The sequence below is a fragment of the Triticum dicoccoides genome, chromosome 7A (genome assembly GCF_002162155.2).
Source record: "Triticum dicoccoides isolate Atlit2015 ecotype Zavitan chromosome 7A, WEW_v2.0, whole genome shotgun sequence".
In the NCBI taxonomy this organism is placed as follows: domain Eukaryota; kingdom Viridiplantae; phylum Streptophyta; class Magnoliopsida; order Poales; family Poaceae; genus Triticum; species Triticum dicoccoides.
The window spans coordinates 695,562,790-695,576,048 of NC_041392.1; positions in this window are offsets into that span (position 1 = coordinate 695,562,790).

Sequence of the window (13,259 nt, forward strand, 5' to 3'; positions counted from 1 at the left end):
ACTAGTTTCTGGTGTTTGTAGGGTATCTGTTGGTGGCCGTGTGTAGCACTGACCCTAGGGGTGGGCTATGATGCGGTAGATACACCGTGGCACGGTGTACCGGGCGCCCATTTGGTGTCTCGAGAACCCTGCACACATCGTTTGGGGCTGTGAGTGAAACTTCGGCCGGATCTCCTCGCGGATGGAACCTGAATAGGCGATAAACCTGGACTAGAGACTTGTGTGGTTAGTCAGGTCGTGGCCGACTCCCTCGCCAGGCTTCCGCTTGAAGGTTGCCGAGATACACGACGTGTACATGGTGGTAAGTGGCGAGAGCGTGTGTGAAGAAGTACACCCCTGCAGGGTTATAAATGATCTATTCGAATAGCCGTGTCCGTGGTAAAGGACTTCTGGGTTGCCTATAACAGTTCATAGACAAGTGAAAGTGGATACTCTAAAACTCGCAAGATAAGTGTGTGTGCTATGGATGGCCTTCTCATAGGGAGACGGGAGCGGATCCATAGTGGTGTATTGAATGGTGTATATGTGGACTCGTGTGCGCCACCTCAAAAGAGTTGCTTGCAATCGTAGTTCAGGTTAGCAAATGAGTCAAAGCTGGCTTGCTGCAGTTAAACTCCACCACCCCCCCCCCTTGTTGATACCGATGCATATGTAGCTAGTTCTGATGTAAGTCTTGCTGAGTACCTTTGTACTCATGTTTGCTTAATTTATGTTTTGCAGAGAGATTTCAGTCTCGCTAGTAGTTCCGCGTGGACTTCGACGTTTAGCTTGATACCTCAGCTATGATCTTGTGCCCTCAGCAGGATCTGGTAGATAGTCAGGCTTCTCAGCCTTTTTCATTTATAGATGTCTGTACTCAGACATGTTAAGCTTCCGCATGTGCTTTGGTTTGTATGCTCTGAATGTTGGGTCATGAGAACCATGTTTGTATTTCTGGCTCCTCGGAGCCTAATGAATAAATACTGAGTCGTAGAGTTATGTTGTGATGCCATGTTGTATTTACACATATCGAGCATATTGTGTGTATGATTGAAATGCTTGGTATGTGTGGGATCCGACAACCTAGTTGTTTATCTTTGGCAGCCTCTCTTATGGGGAAATGTAGTCTTGTGCTTCCATGAGCCATAGTAGTCCGCTACAGCCTGGTTCACCAGAGTCCTGCTAGCCCAACACTACTGCTCAGGACACTTGACTGGTCGGCATGTGTTTCATGTCGTTCATGTGTCTGTCCCTTCGGGGAAATGTCACGTGGTGACCTCCAGAGTCCTGCCTAGCCTGCTACAGCCCGGGTTCCCGGAGTCCTCTTAGCCCAGTGCTACAGCCCGGATTCACACGCTGCTGACCGACATGCTCGATGTGATTCATGTATGCCTGTCCCCATAGGTTAGTGCCGCTTTGGGTTCACGACTAGCCATGTCGGCCCGGGTTCTCTGTCATATGGATGCTAGCGACACTATCATATACGTGAGCCAAAAGGCGCAAACGGTCCCAGGCCATGGTAAGGCGACACCCATGGGAATACCATGCGTGAGGCCGCAAAGTGATATTAGGTGTTACCGGCTAGATCGATGTGACTTGGAATCGGGGTCCTGACAGTAGTTTTGATGTTGGAGGTTACCTTGTTGGTGGCTTTAGCCATGAGGCACTTGGCGGTGATGCTCTCGTTGGGTGAGTCGAAGAGAGACACCCGTGATGTTGTTGCAATGGCAACGGAGGCCATGGCAACCGACTCATCATCTTCATCATCGTCATCATCCTCATTGTACTCTTCTTGCACAACCAAAGCCTTGGGAGGAGTCTTCTTGGTGAAGTTGTTCTTGTTGGGGAACGACTTGCCCTTGTCCTTTCGGATGAGTTTGCCACCATTGTCTTCCCTCTTCTCATACGGGCATTCCGCAACGAAATGACTCACGTTGCCGCAATTGTAGCAAGTTCTTACACGTTGCTTGCCCCTTGTGCCACTCGAGTTGTTTTTGCTAAAGTTGGGCCTCGAGTTTTTCTTGCTCCAAAATTGCCTTGAAGCAAGTGACATGTGTTCATGATATGCATACTCCGTATCTTCGGGGTTGCTCTCCTCGTCTTCCTCTTCTTCTTCTTCCACGGTGAGCTTGGCCTTCAATGCAAGGTTAGGCTTCTTTGCCCGTCGAGAACGGAGCACCGCATTGTCGGCGGTCTTGTCTAAAATGTGCATGGCCACAAACTCATCCAACACTTCGCTTGAGGTCAAAGTGTGGAAGTCCGGTCTTTGACGAATGACGGAGGACATGGCCTTGTGGTAGGGCATCATTGCCTTGAGGAATTTGTGCTTGATCCAATTGTCATCCGTGTCCTTGCTCCCGTGATCTCGTAGTGAGACCGCGAGTTTGGTTACTCTCCGATAAAGCTCACGAGGTTCTTCATCTTCCTTCATTGCAAACTCATCGGCCTCATCTTGTACCACTTCATAGTTGGAGCGTTGAATGCTTGCGCTTCCCCGGTAGAGAGACACGACACAATGCCATGCATGTTTGGCCAAGGCGAAGGGACAAAGATGAGGTAGGTCTTCGGGTGGAATTGCATCTTGAATGATGAAAAGAGCATTCTCATTGAATTGATTGTCCGCGGCTTCTTGAGGAGTGAAGTTGCTTGGATCATGTGGATAGAAACCTTCTTCAATGATTCTCCAAAGGTTAGTGTTCACATGATTTAAATGACGTTTAAAGCGGTAAACCCAAGAATCAAAATCCTCATTTTTCACAATCTTAGGGGGAGGACCGGCATGATTCAAATGAGTGGAAGGAACCGATCCACCATAAACAAGTGGTGGTTCCACATGGGCAAAGATGCCGGTGCCATTCTTGCCACTAGAAGAAGGAGCCTTTTCACTACTAGCTTCCCCCTTGTCGGGGATAGCATCCGACACCTTGTTGGCGGAATCACCCACTTTCAACGGTGCGGTGGATAGTTTAAGCCCCTCAAGAAATTTAGTAAACATGCTTTCAACTTCGGTCGTCATGGAGGTTTTCAATGTCTCCAAGGCCACATTGAACTCCTCACGAGAGACCGAAGTTCCCTCATCTCCCGTAGACGAGATCGAATTCACACCGGAGTGTTCCTCCACACCGTCTACAGTATCAACCATACTCTTTGGACGGTAAAGTCCTTAATAAAGAGACGAGGCTCTGATACCAATTGAAAGGATCGATATGGTTGACTAGAGGGGGGTGAATAGGCAACTACCAATTTTTAGCCTTTCTTTACCAAATTAAACTTTGCATCAAAGTAGGTTGTCTAGATGTACAACTAGGTGAGCAACCTATATGATGCAATAACAACAAGCATACAAGCAAGCAAGGGTAGAAACAATAGAGAGCTTGCACAAGTAAAGGTAAGAGATAACCAAGAGTGGATCCGGTGGAGACGAGGATGTGTTACCGAAGTTCCTTCCTTTGAGGGGAAGTACGTCTCCATTGGAGGAGTGTGGAGGCACAATGCTCCCCAAGAAGCCACTAGGGCCACCGTATTCTCCTCACTCCCTCACACAATGCGAGATGCCGTGATTCCACTATTGGTGCCCTTGAAGGCGGCGACCGAAACTTTACAAACAAGGTTGGGGCAATCTCCACAACTTAATCGGAGGCTCCCAACAAGACCACGAAGCTTCACCACAATGGAATATGGCTCCGAGGTGACCTCAACAGTCTAGGGTGCTCAAACACCCAAGAGTAACAAGATCCGCTAGGGATGAGTGGGGGAATTGAAAATCCCTTGGTGGAAGTGTAGATCGGGGCCTTCTCAACCACTCCCGAGCAAATCAACAAATTTGATTGGCTAGAGATATAGATCGGGCGGAAATGAAGCTTGGAGTATTTAATGGAGCTTGAGCAATAAATGGAGCTTAGGGGAGGAAGAGGTAGGTGAGAAGGAGGAAGGGGACTCCCTTTTATAGTGGGGGCAACAATCCCGTTGCCCCCCACCAACCAGCCCCGCACAGGGCGGTACTACCGCTGAGAGGGGGTGGTACTACCGCCAGGCGATGGTATTGCCACGCCAACCAGCGGTACTACCGCGCTGAGGAGACTTAGTAGGGAACGGACCCAAATGCGGTACTACCGCGGTGGTAGGGCGGTACTACCGCTCCTGGAATGGTACTACCGCCACTACAACCGTGACTAGTGCCGCAAAACCCGACACGAGAAAAAGACCTCTCGAATCGAGGCGGTAGGAGCCAAACTACCCAGCGGTACTACGGCAGTGGGGTCAAGGGCGGTAGTACCGCTGTGGAGCGGTACTGCCGCTTGTGACCCTTCGGCCGTAGTACCGCAGGCAGTGCGGTACTACCGCTGGGGCGCGCGAGAGAGAGAGAGAGAAGGGATCTCTCAAATAAGCTGAGGAACAGCGGAGGAGCCAGGCCCCCAGCGGTACTACTGCTGTGGAGCCACGGCGGTACTACCGCTACGAAGCGGTACTACCGCTTGTGGCTTCTCAGCGGTACTACCGCTGGGTGCGCGGTACTACTTCTTAGACCTAGACAGAACAAGGAAGAGAGGAGACATCTCTCCAATGGACAGGAAAAGCTCGGAGGGTGAGAAGCTGATGTGTACGTGATGATTCCACCCAAGCAAAACCCCAGCGGACCCCCTCTTGATAGTACGGTGCCCTCTACGCAACTAGTCCACCTAGAAAGAAACGAAAGAGCTACACCGTCTTGAAATACACTTCGAGGGGAAGAAAGCGTCTCGTGCCAGGGGAGAATCTGAGAATAATTCAACGCACAAGATTAGTCTGCAAACATGTTGTCATCAATCACCAAAACTACCTTGAGAGAGATATGCCGTAACACGTGTGATGGGATTCTCAAACTTTATTACTTTGCTAGGACGAATATTGATAAGATATGTGGCAGTAAAAAAGGCTTCATCCCAGAATTTGAGAGGTATAGATGCATGAGCTAGCAGTGCTAGTCCTACTTCAACAACATGATGATGTTTTCGTTCAGCGGACCCGTTTTGTTGGTGAGCATGAGGGCAGGAGACATGATATGAAATTCCAATCTTTTGGAAGAATGAATTAAGTTTCTCATACTCACCACCCCAGTCTGTTTGCATGGCAAGAATTTTAGAGTTTAGTTGGCGTTCAACAAGATTCTGAAAATTGCTAAAGACTTGAAACACATCGGATCGTTTCTTTAGCAAATAAATCCAAGTAAACTTGCTATAATCATCAATGAAGCTCATATAGTATGAAAATCTACCAACTGAAGTGGGAGCTGGCCCCCACACATCTGAAAAGATAAGTTGCAAAGGATAAGTAGATACACTGGTAGAGATAGGATATGGCAACTGATGACTTTTAGCTTGTTGACATGCATCACAAACTGACTCAACACTAGACTCATAAGGGAGTTTATTTCTACTAAGAACATGCTGAACTATAACTGAAGATGGATGACCCAAGCGTCGATGCCACTTTGCCGAAGATGGTTTGATGACACTCCAGACTTGTTTATTTGACCATGATGAAGATGATGATACGAGTGGATAGAGACCTCCTTCACACTTTCCTCTAAAGATGACTCTCCTCGTTGCCAAGTCCTTAATCACAAAAGAATATGGATAAAAGATGATGAGAACATTATTGTCAAGAGTGAATCTATGAACAGACATAAGATTTTTCGATGCTTGAGGTACATGAAGAACATCTTTTAGATGCAAGTTTCTAATGGGGTTTTAACAAATGAGTTTCCAATATGAGTAATATCCATACCAGTTCCACTTTCCGTGTGTACTTGGTCACCTCCGTGATACCTTTCTCGCATCGTTAGCTTGTCGAGTTCCCCCGTGATGTGCTCAGTGGCGCCAGAATCTGCATACCAGTTTGTATCAATCCCGTAGGAGTTGGTGACGAGGTTGGCCTTCTTTTTCTCTTCATGATCCTCCTCATAGCGATGCCAACAGGCCCTTGCGCCCCCGGCATGATACTTGTAACATATTTGGCACTCGGGATAGTCTCCCTCATGCTGTTGTTGCTGCTATTGTGGTGGTTGTCGCTGACGTTGTTGATAGCCGCCACCACCATTGCCGCGAGCAGGAGAGGAAGAGGGGCGATCACCACGACCACGCCCCCTGTTCCCTCGCCCACGACCTCCTCTGTTGTTGCGACCTTGCCCACGCCCTCTGTAAACAGCGTTGGCAGAAGAGCAAAAGCCGGTTGGCCCATCGCCTAGCATCTCCATCCTTTGATCAAAGAGATCTGCGAGAATAGTTCATCAACAGTCTTGATGGCACCGATTGCAGCAACAACGGGATCATAGTCCCTATCAAGACCGGCGAGGATGTAGTCCACCATCTCCAGATCGGTCACCGGACGGCCAGCCGCGGCCAGCTCGTCTCCAAGGCTCTTCATCTTGGCGATGAAGCTATTGCTGGACATGTTGCCCTTTTTTGTGTTGGAGATGGCGATTCTCAGATTTGTAATCCGAGATTGGGACTGTGATGCGAACAATGTTGTGAGAGCAGTCCAGAGATCAAAGGTGTTTTCCTTACCAATGACCTGCGCGAGGATCTCCTCAGACAGAGAATTCAGCAGGTAGCTCAGAACCTGCTGATCTTTTGATAGCCATGGACCGTACAGAGGATTCAGTTCAGCCGCCATCGACTTGTCCGCCTGCGCAACTTCCACCATCTTCGGTGGGGCAGCATCGCTGCCATCCAGCAGTCCAGTCACCTGCCCTCCTCGCAGGGCTGGCATGACTTGCGCCTTCCAGAGGAGGTAGTTCCCCCTCGTGAGCTTCTCCGTTGGTGGTGCGCCCAGGTTGAGCGATGGAGCGGTCGAGGAAGAAGCCATGGCGATTTCTGCTGAACCTGTTTCTGTTTTTTTTTTTGTATCGCTAGATGATGGGAAAGAGGACGGCTCTGTATACCATATAAGATTGTGGAAGCGTTCCTACTCCCTCGTAAGGGAGCCGCAGGTATATATTGATCGAGGCAGGAATCGCCCCTGCCGTGGCGTACAAGTTGAACGAACAGATCGCAGGGATACAGTTCGTGTTACAGAAGGAATAGGAGAAAGAGTTGTATACGGGAAGGAGAAAGAGATAGACTACTTTGAGATTACAACGAGAAAATATCTATTTGTCTAACACATCCACCACTATATATGGCACTGTGCATGCGGGACGTAGATCACTGGCTCCACTGCATCTGCGTGCCAAACGGAGGAACACAAGAGACACAAGCCAAAACCAGGCTCGCGACCGAAGATAACCGACGAACAGACCACCCGCCACGCCACGAAAGAGAAATAATCCCACAGACAGACACACGTTGTGTTAGGAGCCTACTGTAACCCTAACACTTGGGCCGGGCTCCGGTATGTCACAAACCTAACAGCTTGACGTGACTGTCGTCGGCTTATAGCCATGCAAGCCCGGACACCATCACCCGCATGTTCCGCAAGTCATCGCCATGACCACCACGACAGCCCCCACTAACCTCACGCATCCGCTGGCCCATTCAGCTAGTGACCACTCCCGGAACGATGGGAGTTCCTGCTGCAAATCCACACCAAAGCGCGATGTTTTTTCTGGTTGAGCGTTACGCTTCATGTGTGCCATCTGCTTTCTATTTCGGGGTGCTGGCTTGGCCTGCATGCTAGATGACTAGTTAGATAGTGTCATCTTCTTCGATAATTTAAAACGGTGCCCGGGCCATCTGTATCCGGTGAACAATAAATTATAAAAACAATCCTAATTTTTCTAAGAAAAATCTAATTTGTGTAGGAATCCAAGATGATCATGTGCACGAGATATGTGCAAAATTGTCAGCTCTTTGGAGATCTGAATTTTGTTTTTTTGCACAAGCTCCTCTGAAGTCTAAACACACGAAATTTTGCACGTACCTTGCGCACACGAGCATCTAGGATGCCTAAAATTTTCAGATTTTTCTTATTTAGTATTCATGTTGGGGTGTAGATGAGCCTGGATGCAGAAAAGCCGCTCTCCGCTTTCCTTTTGTTTTTCCTTTCTTAACTACTTGCGGTGAACTTGCCTGATTGGATATTTAAGCCTAGGATGTTGTGTGTGGTCGCGTTTCGATGATACGGGACCAGGGTGCAGGGCCCTATTTACCAAAAAAAGACCAGGGAGATCTAAGTTTTCCCTCATAATGGTCTGATTAGAAGGCGAGCATCACACCAGGAGGACATCTCTAAGAACAAAGTGGCGCTCATGACGTTGTCTTCGCCTGTCGTGGCCAACTACCAACATTGGAGCTTTCACATCTGCCACCGTCGAAGCTTGTCCTGATCCATGGCCCTATCCGCGTGCCCCATTCAGCAGTCGCGGGAGTTTGGACCCGATTAGTATTCAGCCCGTGGTCGCTTCCTGCCTATGTCACACTAAATCCGAATTCATCATATGTTCCATACAACCCATTAATCGGTGGCACTTCAATTGGCTTCTCTGGCCCGTACATAAACCAAATGGGGTCAAATCATACGTTCTTCATAGTGCTAGGCCTCTAATGGTAATTTTACCAAACCCCGCGCTTCCATTTTTGTTTTTATTTTGTGAATGTTATAGACAGTTTTAGGAAACTGCGCCCTTCCATTTTTACTTTTATTTTGCGAACGTGTTATGCGCGGTTTTAGCAAACTACACTATTTCAAGATATGTATTCCCAATATTGTGTGCACATTATTAGGCTGCCCGTAATGTGAATATCATAGTTAGTATCATGCATGTCAACCATACAATTTTAATAAGCTGGCGTAGAATTAAATAAAGGAAAAAAAGGTTGAGTATGATAGCATGATACTGTATCATATAAAATAAGTATGATACTATACACTACAGACGCAATATCGTATACTAGTATCATATGCATGATACTAGTATATAATACTCACCACTAGAACCAGACTTATGATTCAAGACCTGCCGGTGTGCAGTGTATGATACTAACACTGTTAATTTCTTAGCATAAAGAAACACGGCATTAACGTAGACTTGACCCTAATCCATCGCAATGACTAGTAGGGCAGCCGCCTGGTGTGAAATGACAGGGCCTCCCATTATTGATTCATCTAGTAGTGTAATCAAGCTTGTCAGATCGACATTACTCATTATCCTGTCTAAGTCGTACGGGGTGCACCAAATGTATCCACGCAAAATTAACCGTGACATTCATTGCTGTGCGATCATACATCACTCACTATGATTTGTGGAACCGAACCAAATCCCTAACGGGCATACTATATGGTGGTGAAACTTAATTATCGTAATCATAATTAACAACTGAATTCGGCATCGACTGGGTGCGGTAAAAAAACTACGGTAGTGTAATTTGTCGTGTTATTTACTAATGGAGCAAGCACAAGAACAATAAGGAATGCAATAAACAAGAGCAGAGGTCCATTGATGTATCATTAAGGCCTTAACCACTGCGGTGAGTAATTATTATTTTTGCAGCCCTGCACTATTAATAGTACTCATGAAGACATCCTAATTACTGTGGGGTCACGGCGAAGATCTTCTGCCCTGATATATTTGCATGCATGCGTCGATCCTGCATGCCTGTCGGATATATAGCTAGCTGCTGCACTGGCTCAGTACGTACGTCCTGGAGCCAATTTACACGCCCGGGAATATATTCAGTCTATCAATCAATATACACGTACGCATCATTAGCCCAGTGAAATCCTCGCGAGAAATTTGTATCCTAGTCTGCCAGCCGCAGGCTACTTTCCATTTGCCACCATGTGGCACTAGATTTTCGTGAACATGCGTTGTAAGAGTATAACCAACGCCAACCCGCAAATTCCTTCAGTATATGTCCGGTTTTATATCTGGACGTAGTTCGCGGACATGATATAGGAGGAAGCCAAGCAACGCTAATTACAAAGTATCTGACTGAGAGGAGAGAAAATAGGTGAGGACTATACATATGGTGGCTATTTGCAGTGTAATGTCCGGTTGAGAGTAGAGAGAGGAGAGAGGGATAATGCATGTGAAGAGAGAGAAAAGAGAGAAGGACAATGCGGAGGCTTTTGGTTGGTCAAGTGAATGTCCGGGCACCGATATATATTTCTTACTTTTGTCTTTAGTTTGCCGGAAAACGGACTACCGGAACTTTTCAGGGACCGATACAAGACCCACTTGAATTACGAAAAAAAAACAAATGTGTCCAACATATACCGGAGCTTTGCGGATCTTCTTAGAAGATGCCCTGAATCCATTTATATTTGTTAGTTAATTCAGCTAGCAATACTAATACTCCCTCTGATCCATATTATCTGTCGTTTACTTAGTACAACTTTGGCTGGGAGTATCTATTAAGGCTGGATGGATCGACGCTTGTGTTTTGTTCCTGTGTCAAACAAAGGGGTGCAAAGTAAAAATAAAGTAGACGTGAAGTAATTGTTAGTTGGACCTACTACCTGCTGAGCACTGGCTGGCGTCAAATGGTTTCAGAGAGGGTTCACTCCAGAGTAAGAACGAGTTGAAGGCCGTGTCCCATGTGGTTGTGCGTGCATGGGCGCCTGCACTGAGACACACATGGTAATATACTGTAAAAGGTTCTATCAACAGTATGTCACTACCGACCATGCACACTGTGTAACTATCGAATACGGTTTACCGGAGGACGCGCACACACACACTCGGCGCCAGGGGTCTTCTTAGGTTTTCACATGAATACCAAAGATTTGGTGATGTGTGTGTGTATTGTAGCTATATTTACTGTATGTTGCTGGTATTTAGTTCAAAACAAATTTCATTGAATACCATGCCGATGGTTCCTGCCTCCACCACTGACACACTGGCGACATATCAGTAAACAAGTGAGGCACCTGCTGATATCCAGTGAGTAGAGTAAACCTACGACAAGTACGTACGTGCCGGCCGGCCCGTACGTGCGCTGGTCGATCCTAACTTGGCACGTACACGTACACTTAAGTAAGTGCGCATCGATCTGTATGCCGCGTTACGGACGGCCGGCTGCGTGCGCTCGTACGCCAGGCATGCATGCACGTGACGCGATCGTGCCAACGCGTATCTTGGGCTAGCTATAGCTAGCTAGCGAGCTCTTGATCGGTCGATGATCAATGTGATGCACGTACTGGCTTACGTACTTCCTCCGGTCCTTTTTAATCTGCATATAAGTTTTGTCTCAAGTCAAAGCATCTCTATTTTGACCAAACTTATAGAAAAAAATATCAACATTTACAATGTCAAATCAATATAGTTTGATTCATTACGAACTGTAGTTTCACGGAATATATATTTGGTATGGTAAATGTTGATATTTTTTAATATATATTTGGTCAGACTTTATAAAGTTTGAGTTGACCAAAACCTAATACGTGGAGTAAAAAGGACCGGAGGGAGTACAGTCGGCATGTAGACAGTCGTATAAATATAGGATCTATGCGTATATCGCACACTGTAGATCGGCATGTAACCCCTAGCTACCTAGAGCTAGCCCATGGCCACATAGTTACTCCACTATTTATGGTCGATGAAGCTCACACTATGTGCTTGCATGTGTTTGTCATAACATTGTCCCATGCCTATTGTCAAGGGCGAAAAACATCAATGTCGATGCCATGCCTATGATGGATCCATCGATTGATCTGCACCGGCGTATCCAACGACATACGTAGATCGGTGAAACAGTGGCCTTGCTTGCGCTAACTAGGGCAAAGGACGTACCGCCGCGCCTAGCGAGCCTAGCCCATGGCCTCCTTTACTATTGCCTCTGTGGCCAAATCTCTGGGAGCAGGATCCTGCTCACACGGACTTCAATGCTAGTGCAACTAATGCATGCATGCACGCATGTCAGCATGTGGATCCAGTTAATAATGCCGTGATGATATCTATCGTCGACCCGTTGGGCTTTGTTTCCTTGTCCTCATTGCTTCCCTTTGTCTCTTGCATACAAATGCCAGGAGAGATCGGGCCGATCTGAATCAGAGAGATACTATTTGTGTGTTTGTATGTCTGCGTGAGAGAGAGAGAGAGAGTGCTTGTGTGAGAGAGACCATACGTACTCCTTTCGTTTATTTTAGTCTGCATATAAAATTTGGTCAAAATTAAGTACATAAAAAATCATGATTGACAATATGAAATCAATGTTATTAGATGCATCAAGAAATTAATCGCAAAAAATGCATCATGAAAATTAATTTTCATACCATGTAGCTTTAGTATTGTACATGTTGATATATTTTCCTACAAAGTTAGTCAAACTTTACAAAGTTTGATTTTAAGCAAATTTTGTATGCAGACTACTACATGGAAGCCCTGCATTGTGTACAAACTAGGATCGATGGATCGTATACGGTGTACCTACGTACCCGTATCACACTCAAAGCGGGTAACATGCGCGCGCACGCGATGACATGCAAGTCAAAGGTCAGCTAGCTAGCCAGCCATGCATGCATGCAAGCTTAAATACCACACGTCGTTGGATACATGAATTTGGACGTACCGTAGCTAGCATGCATCGATAGCGAAAGATTCGTGCACGTTTGCACGAATGATCCACGGGTGGCGGACGACATGAATAGCCAATTAACCATCGAGCAATGTCACGCCGTAGCACGATCATTCCTTCTGCGCGTGTACGTGGTAGCTACACGCAAGCACGTAGTACTACAAATGTCCGTACATATATAACCGTATGCATTCAAGTGTGTGTTTTCTAATTAAGCTTCGAAATGCCATGTTAATTTTTTCATTTTTCAAAGGTGCTATTCAAATTGCAAACAAATGTCCATACATATATAACCGTGTGCATTAGGGTTCCTACATGAAGAGTGGAGATTTACATTTTCAAAGGTGCTATTCAAATTGCAAACATTATTTTTCTAATGTGTATTACACCGTCGTATGCTTGCACTACTTTTTGCGGTAAACACTTCTCATAAGATGATGTTCAAAAGAAGCGACTCTTGGTGTGGTGGAGCTATGCGGGCATGACTTCATCTTTCATTCGGGATTCAAATCCTAATGGTCACATTTACGAGGCTCTTTGTGAAGAAATAAATTCGGAGAACCAAAAATGGGGACTACAATCCTAAGAATAAGAACTCCTTTCATGTTCCTATGTATCGTAGGAGTGCACCAAAGAAATCTTCCACAACGCGGAAGCCAAACATGAGTCTCATTAACCCCCATTGAAAATTTGTTTGTAATTTGCGGTTTTCACGAGACTCAAGCTGGATTTTTGTGAATAGACCGAGAGATCAGAAATCTCAATCAGCCGAGACTAAGGAAAACT